General features: G+C 57.7%; 2 non-coding genes across 2 annotated transcripts; one reads left to right on the plus strand and one right to left on the minus strand.

Annotated features, from left to right (window-relative positions):
* Positions 1–6456: 6456 nt before the first annotated feature.
* TRNAA-UGC (transfer RNA alanine (anticodon UGC)) lies at positions 6457–6528 on the minus strand. The gene has a single exon. It is a non-coding gene; the product is annotated as a tRNA-Ala (tRNA).
* A 1794-nt stretch (positions 6529–8322) lies between these two features.
* On the plus strand, positions 8323–8395 carry TRNAF-GAA (transfer RNA phenylalanine (anticodon GAA)). The gene has a single exon. It is a non-coding gene; the product is annotated as a tRNA-Phe (tRNA).
* The last annotated feature ends 246 nt before the right edge of the window (positions 8396–8641 follow it).

Below are 8641 nucleotides of genomic sequence, written 5' to 3' on the forward strand. Positions count from 1 at the left end.
CAGTGTGCTGAGGTGCAGGCACTGGTGCCCTTGCATGTCCTGCGATAATGCCCTGCTCGGTAGCCATCGATAGCCCTGCTGGCCTCGCAGGAGTGTGTTCGTGCCCAAGGACAGCCTGCCGAGAGCCTCCCAAGAGCCCTTGGCTGCAGGCAGCTCTGTGCTCTGGCAGGGGGCCCGGGAGGCTGCGCCTCTTCTGCTGCCGCGGGGCATTGTGACTGCGTTGCCGGGGGACAGCACTGTGACATCGGGGCCCCGGGGCCCCGCCGCAGCCTCCCCTGCCAGCTGCCTGCTGGCCCAGCATCAGCGCATGGCACAAGGTCCCTGGGGTGCCAGCCCTCGCGCAGTCCCTGTGCCCAGGACGCCAGGGCAGCTGGTCCTCTCCTTGCCTGGCTGCACACTGGGCGTGGCCGGCAAAGCCTGCTGGGCTCCTTGCTCTGTGTCCCTGTGCACCAGGGTGTCCCTGTCACTGCAGAAAGGGCAGGAGTCCAGTCACATGCTGGCATTGGCAAGTGGCTTCTCTCGCAGCTCCACCAGCAGCCGGGGAGCTTGGCAGAGCTGGGCACAGTGCCAGCAGCTGGGCAGCAGTGACCTGCTGGCAGCTGGAGGTGGGGGTGTTGGAGGGGAGGGGCGAGCTCAGTTGTTCTGGGCACCAGAGCGTGGCCCCGGGCCACGGGTGCAGGCCCATCTTCCGCCCTGCCGCACAGCATCAGTGCCAGGGCCCTAGCTGGACTTCTTCAGGCACAGAACAGCAGCAGGTCCAGCAAAGAAGGGCTCTCTCTTCTCAACACGGCTTCAGCAGAAGCACAACCTCTGGAAGCTTACACAGTGGCTCCTGTGGCTGTCAACACTACGACCATGCCCTGAGACAGCTGCTGCCAGGCCTTCCAGCTGTTGGCGTGTGCAGGTTGAATCACATGTGCCTAGGATTTTCCAAAAGGCTGGCCTCTAAACCTCCTCTCTTTAATAGGCTCCTGAAGCAAGCCATTTCTGACTGCCAAACTGGGAGCAGGCTTCTTCAAGACAAAGTTTGGCGACAGCCAGCTGTGGGCTTAGCTGCCTGCGTGGGGTGCAACTCCAAGGCAGCATTCCCATGAAAGTCTCCGAGGCCAATGCAGGTGACCAGGGATTGAGAAGCTGTTGTCTCAAGCAACCTGGCCAAGCACAGATGAAGAGGTTCACCTGTCTGATTGAGAAAGCCTTTGGGAGCAACAGTTCGGTGTCTCTTTGTTTGTTTGTTTTTTCCTTGATAGCAGCAAGGAGAGGAAATGGCGGTTAGCAAGGCTCTGGAAGTGCAAAGGCTGGAGCACTTTCTGGAGTTGGAGTCTGTAGGAAAGCTGCCATTTGCAAGCGTCTTGAGCAGCACTGGGAAGGCTTGGCATAGGCCTGGTTTACTGCAGTCAGCCTCTCTACTAAAGCTAGCACTCAGCGCCCCTCGCAGCTCGGCAGGAGTTTGCTGAGGCCTTGCACATACCCCACTGCCTTCTTGTGTGCATGCCACCTTGTTCAGCAGCTACTTGCACAACTCTGCAAGAGTTGGACAAGACCTCGTCTTGGGCATGCCTAGTTTCTTGGCAGGAGACTGACCTTGAGAGGTGCAGGCCCATTTTCTCACTTGAGCTTTGACATTGGCAGGCCGCAGCAAGGGCCAGCTGCTCCCTCAGCTGCTGCTGGGAGCTGGGAGCCAAACACAGTCCCACGGCTGCCATGGCAGCGACGTCCCCAGCCAGGGCCCCATCCCACAGTAGCCACATGAGGTGAGCGAGGCAGGCCCAGAGATGGCAGCTCGCTTCAAGCAAGAGTCCAGATCCTCAGGCGTGCTCGTGGGGATGAGACAGGTGCGAGGTCAAGCTGGGAAACCAATCCCCGGGTCAAGGTCAGCATGAGGTCTGACGAGGGTGCCTAGGGTCAGACACAGCCCAGTGATCAGCAGGTAGGTCCCGGGTCACGCCAAGAGGTCTGGCCATGGGCCAGGTGTCCATGGCCAGGCACAGGCATGGCTGGAGCTGAGCAGAAGACTAGTGCTCCTACAGTGCTCCTTGTACTCGCCTCAGGAGAAAGCAGGGGTGGCCAGCTCTGCGTGCAGGCCAGCAACTCAGCTCTGCTGAGCCCACAGAATGGTGCAAAGGGGCTCTTCTGCTGCCTCTCAGCACCTGGGGCCCTTTCCTGACACACATGTTCAGAGTTGCTCTTTTGATGTCAGCCAGCACACAGGCCATTCTCAGCAAGGCCCTCAGCCTGTGCCTGATGCCCAAGGAAAGGGGAGGAGGTTATGTAAGAAGTCTGGCAGATGTGGAGACCAGAGGAGGATGCAGCAACGGAGCGGAAGGTGTGTTTGTGGCAGGCTGAGGCAGCAGGTGCAGGCATTAGGAGTGGGAAAGAGGAGGAGGTGGCAGCAGAGGTTGAGCAGAGATGGGCAGGAGAGGGCAAGGAGGCAGTGGCCGTGGTGAGGCTTCAAGGTGGTGGCCACTTGGAGAAAAGGCTAACAAGGAAAGGAAGGGGATGACAGTGAGGCACAGAGTGTCTGTTCCAGGGCCAGTGGCCACATCTACCACCATCTGTTTCAGGAGGTGAGGCCACCTCTGCTGTGAGGGCCGAGAAAGCCCTGCCACAGGAGAGCTCCGGCCACTCTCCTCCCTGGCCCACTCTAACCCCAAGCCAGGAGGCAGGCACTGAAGACGCCTTGGACACAGGCTGCTGAGACACACCCACCGCCCCCCCAGCAAGGGCTGGGGCAAAGGCCAACCCTCCAAACTCCCCAGGGCACGCGGCAGGACAAGCCCCGTGGGCAGCAGGGTACCGGCAGGTCCTGACAGTGCAGCTGCAGCAGCAAGCTCTCAGGCCACAGCCAGGACACACGCAACACAAACAGCACACCTAGGAGAGGACAACAGCACTTTGCTTTTATTGTGTGCATGCAGGCACAGATGGCAAGGGGCAGCTCCTCATGGATCCTCCAGCCTGCAGCCTTTCCAAACACACTGTGCTGTCTTGTACAAGCCAGAACACCCCAAGAACGTGGAAGCAAGGGCAGGCCCTGAGCTCCTGCGACAAACTTGCCCCAGGGCAGGCAGAGACTGAGAGCTGCAGGGCACAGCTGGTGTCTTGGTGCTGCAAGAGCAGGCAGCCACTGGCCTGCAAGGGCCCAGAGGAGCCTTGGCAATGGGCCCTGCTCAATGCTGCAGAGGAAGGCGAAAAACCCCCAGGCACTGCTGCCAATGTGTCCTGGGGGAAAATTCCTTCCTGACCCCAAAGCTGGCGATCGGCTCTTCCCTGGGCATGTGAGCAAGGCCTGCCTCCCGGCCAGCCCTGCGAGGCTTCTCACGCCCACCAGGGCATCAGACACCAGCGCTGCCCAACCCCTTTCCTCTCTCAACCTGCAGCCACCTTAGGGGCTCCAGAGAGTGGCAAACAAACAAACAAATAAACAAACAAACAAACACAGACCTGACAGAGCTGGGGGGAAAAACGTCTTTCCTGGGCCCTGCAGGAAACCACCGGCTGCTCCAGAGGGTTGGCGGAGAGGTATGACACTGAGGAGAACCACCTGGAACATCCTCACATCCCATCGCCTGCATTTCCTGACTGCTGCATCTGGCACCGAAGCAGATCTGCATGGGGAGCTTTGGAAGGGTCTTTGGCTGCCGAGAAGGCATGTCCTTGTTCTTTGCAGGCCCTCAAGTTCACTTTTCCCACTGATCTGCAGCTGGAAAGGCCTGGTGCCCTTGGGCATCTCCAGGTGTGTGGGGGTCTTCTCGTGCCAGCAAGGGCTTGGTCCAGTCTCTGAAGGACCACAGCTACATCTGGCTTTGAATCCAAGCTCTTGGATCAGAGCACCTGCAGAGAACTCTTGCGACGGAAATTCTTCCACGATCCAATGGCTACACAAGGGCTGCATCAGCTGTGAGATTCAGCCCCTTGCCTTCCCATCAGGAAATGCCTGGGCACAGTCTCCGCTCCCAGAGGAATGGCTGCTGACAGTGGTGGGAGGTGTCCCTTCCATTGCCCACAGCAGGCCTGCAGAGGCCAGCAGTGCCCAGAAGCACAACACGAGGACAGGAAGAAAGCCTTCAAGCCTGCTTGCCTTGGCCTCCTTGGGTCCGCTCAGCTGACGGGGCTTCCAAGAGACCTGCAGCTGGCAGATGCTGGCCTCCCTCCGCTTTCCGGAGAGGGAAAACACTGTGAAAACATTGCTGTGCCTTGGGATTGCTCTCTCCGTCTTTGGAGGCGTCCCAGGCAGAAGAGGAACAGCATCAGCAGTCTTGCTGAGGCTCAGACAAGCCAAAGGCCCAATCTGAGAGCAGGTGCTGGCCACTGCAGCAGCACTCTCTCCCAACAGGTAGCTGCTGCCCAGCAAAAGCCCCTCCTGGCACAGGCCCTTGTCCCAGCAGGCTGCAAGCACTTCCTCTGAAGAAAGAAGGCTGTTGGTCCACAAGCAGCAGGCAACCTCTTCTCTGCCCGTGCTGCTGCAACCTGCCTCCGGTGCAGGCAGACGCGAGACGCCAAGCACAGGCAAGGAGAACTGGCACCTCCGACAGTCCCTTGTCCTCAGGGGGAACATTGGTGCCATGATGGGGAAGGGCCGCCTGCTTCCCAATTCCAGCAGCTCTGCGAGGCTTTGCCAGGGAGCTCGGACTTCCCCTCTACATCAGGCTCTCAGCAGTCCTCATCCCAGGCAGCCATTTCCTGAGGCTCTTTCAAAGAGCCCTCTCTCCTGTCACAGGTCAGGCAATGAGGGCCACTGCGCTCAGCAGGCCAGCAAAGGTGCTGCACGCGGGCAGTTGCCACAGGCCAGGTCGTGGCCACATGCCATGAGCATCAAGAACTGCTCTAGGTCATTTGACTGAAAGCACACACACAACACTGCCTCACAACATGCATCAGAATACCCAGCGTTGGGAAGGTGTTATGGAAATTACGCTTGTAAGCCACCATAACAGGGCCTAACCCTAGGTTCCTGTAGAAAAGTTTAGAGCCAAATCAAAGCAAATTAAATAATTAAATTTTAATGGCACACGTTTAGTAATTGCAGCTCGAGCTGGGTGCCTCCGAAGAGGAACCCCGAACAAACATATCCCTGGGCAATTATAGCTTTTTCAAAGTTTCCCACCCCTCATGCGGTGGTTCAGACCAATATTAATTTTTAGGTCTGGGGTCTCCTGCTCCTCATTGGGTCTCATCATTGTTCCCAGGCAGGCTGTTTTTCTCCCTTATCTTTACTGTTGTGGTTTCTGCTGACGGTTGTACCTTCGTTTCTTGTTGGGTCTTACTGTTGTCTCTCTAGGTCCTCAGGAGCAGGAGGTGATTCCAAATCATAACAATTAACACCGCCCCAGCAGTGAGCTAAGGCTTTGTCCCTCAAGGTCCTAATACCCTGCACTGGTCTTATTTCACAGCCTTGACACCCTCCCTTTCGGAGTGTGAGACACAGGAATGCTGACTGCTTGTAGCTTCCTTATCTTCCCAGCTTGAATCGGCTCTGCGGTCCTTTCCTTCCTGAACTAGGTAAAAGTTCATTATTTTATCTAAGTGCGGCCTAAGGCTTCAGCAAATTTAGCTCCTCATGCTAAGCAAGTTTTATAGAAGTTGTGCTAAGCAGCTGCCTCTAGACAGTTTCAGTTTGCTATTCTTTAAGTCACCTTCACCTGTTCCTCTCTCTCACCTCCTCTCCAAGCTCTCCTTGCTGCTGGGCAGCCTCTGTGATGCCATCAATGACCTCATACTGCCAGCCTGCCCACTGCTGGCCAATCATGGAAGTGTACTGGAAGTGACCTCCCAACCAGCACATCAGACCTAGTGCTTTCGCCTGCCTCTCCTGCTCCTGCTCCCACCTCCCCAGCTGCTGAATCAGCTGCTGCCACCCGCAGTGACCCCAGTTCCTGCTCGTCTGCTGCTGGTTGGGTGCTGCTGGGACAGTAGTGATTCACCAGCGAAACCCCAGTGGTCACCTCCACCTGCCTCCCCTCTCCCCTCCTGCTGAGCTCTCATGCCCAGTGGTCGGGTGCATCTGATGCACTCGATGCCCTCACAGGGTCTTCCTGCCTGCCCAGGGCAATCCTGATGCTACAGGCTAAAGTTAGAACCTCTCAGGTACCATCCAGGCCTGTCACCACCACATACATGCCACCCCCTCCTGTCCCACAGGGTAGTGATGTTTCCTAAGCGGACATTTTGATGCACTTGATGACCTCCCAGCTCCTGCCTGTTTGCCTGTTGCTGGTCAATCAGGTTGTTGCAATGGTAGTGACACAAAAGCCCATGTCCCCTCAGTGTCAGTTTTAACTCCCTCTCCCCTTGCCCAGGGATGTCATTTCAGATGGTCACCTCCCACCCTGGGACCTCCCCTCCCCACAGGCCATCCTCTCAGAGGGCAAGACCCCCATTCCTGGGAAGGAGCAACGCATTTAGTTGCCAGCCTTCAGGCAGTTTGGGGAGGGAGATATAAGCCAAAAGCAGCCCTGGAGATGCTGGGGATTGAACCCAGGGCCTCCTGCATGCAAAGCAGGCGCTCTTCCACTGAGCTACATCCCCCTGCAGCCTGCTGAGGCCTGGCATGTCCTCTCGTCCCCTGATGTGCCCTTTGCCCAGCACAGGCCTGCTGTGCCCTGGTGCTGAGAGCTGCAGCACAAAACAGCACTGGAACCCTCCTGCTGGGCTGCGGGTTGCGGTGGGGGAAGTTTTTGCTTGGCTGAATTTCAGGAGATTCATCTCTGCCCATCTCCAGCCCCTCAAGTTCCCTCTGAACAGCAAGAACCAGCCAAGCCTGGGAGACCGTTACTGCCTGATTCCTCCACAGTTTGTACCACAACCCCCATGTTGTGTCTCAGAGGGGTGCTGACATGACCTTGTCCTTGCAGAGCTCTTCACGTCAGGGGAGAAACCCTCTCTTTGTGGGATTTCTTCCCCAGCAAAGCTACGGGAGAAAGCTGCTCTTTGGAGACGCCTCTGTTGGCTGTCCTTGGGCATTCCCAGAGGCTGGAGGTATTTCAAGCCACTTATGGAGGAGGGATGGATTTTTGTGGACGAGGCAATAGTTGTAGTTGCTTTAGTCGTACGCTGGGCAGAACAGGGACCGGTGGAGGGATCTGGCCCACCAAGAGGTGCCATGCCACCATGCCTGGAGAAGAGGAGCATGGCAGGTTTGGGGATGGTCACCAGGCTCAGCTGCAGTCCAGCAATGGTGAGGCAAGACATAGCTTGACCCGAGGGACCTCCTGCTCCTTGGCCTCTGCTCCTGCACAGCTGTCATGGGGACAAGGGTTCCCAGGGCAGGGCCAATGTAGCTCATCTGGGAGAGCATTATGCTGAGGATCTAAGGGTTCCTGCTTCAAGCCTGGGCTTCGGCACTGGGGTGGCCTTTACCTTTTTGCAGAGCCAGGCATCCAGGCCATGCGAGAAATGTAGCTCTTGCCCTTTTTAGTGCTCCTGGGCATGACTCTGGCTGTCCTGAGCAATGGCCTCATCCTTACAGCTGAAGCCTGCAACCACTGCCTCCACACCCCCATGGACATCTTCCTCCTCCACCTTGGCTCCATCTCCACCACTGTCCCCAAATCCAGTGAGGCCAGTTCCCGGAGGGACACCAGGGCTTTTGCCTCCGTGGGATGTGCTGCCCAGGGCTTCCTGGTTCTCTTCTTGATGGCACCAGAGTTTTGTCTTCTCACTGTCATGGCCTACAGCTGCCACATGGCCAGCTGCAGACCCCTGCACTATGGCACCCCCCTGGTCTCCAGAGCTTGGGTCCTGGGGTGGTGCTTTGTCCACACAGTGCTGCCCACGGCTGATACCTTCTCAATGCCACCATGTCAAGGCCACAGTGTGGAGCAGCTCTCCTGTGCAGTCCCCCAGCTCCTCAGGTTCTGCTGCTCAGCTCAGCGACACTGGCCTCCAGAACAGCGTGTCTGTAACGACTGGTGATCTCCTCATTGCAACATCCAAAGACCGGACTCTCAATCTACAATCTAGGTAAAGAAAATGCTGCAGCATCTGCACCACAAAGCGTGTCTGCTGCTTAGCTTGGCTTCTGCATGGACTTGGGGGGACACGTCATGGCGTGCTGTTAGGGACAAGGGTTGTTTCAGGTGTGGTGGCCTGCTGCCCAGCAGCTGTGGAGATGGGGACTGGTCACTGAGCTAGCAAGCCAAGGTTGTCGCACATGAGGCCAACGTCCCTTGCAAGAGGAGAGGGGGTGTGTGCCTTCTGCCATTCTGCCCCCTGGCACAGTGCTCCCCTCCCACGCACAGGGAACACCTTCAGGAGCAACCTCCTGCACATCTGCCTTGGTATGGGCACAGCGGGTGGAGGGAAGAGAGCTCAAAGGGGAGGGCTGAAGTAGCTCAGCTGGGAGAGCGTTAGACTGAAGATCTAAAGGTCCCTGGTTCAAGCCCGGGCTTCGGCAATGGGGCCCTTGTCAATGGGATCCTTGTTGGTTCCCCTTGGCCTTTTGCAGAGCTGCTCTGTCTTCTCCCAGCCTCCACCAACCCTGGCTGCATCCCACCCCACAGCTGGGGGGAGCAGGCAGCCAGGACCCAGCTGGATGGGGCCCACCCTTGCTCTGACCCTTCCCATCCTGCCTTCCCTCATGTCTCTGTGCCCAAGGGAGGGGCTTGGTGGTACCATGGGGGACCTCAAATGGTGGGAGAGG

Source organism: Dromaius novaehollandiae, chromosome 21 (genome assembly GCF_036370855.1).
Source record: "Dromaius novaehollandiae isolate bDroNov1 chromosome 21, bDroNov1.hap1, whole genome shotgun sequence".
NCBI classification, from domain to species: domain Eukaryota; kingdom Metazoa; phylum Chordata; class Aves; order Casuariiformes; family Dromaiidae; genus Dromaius; species Dromaius novaehollandiae.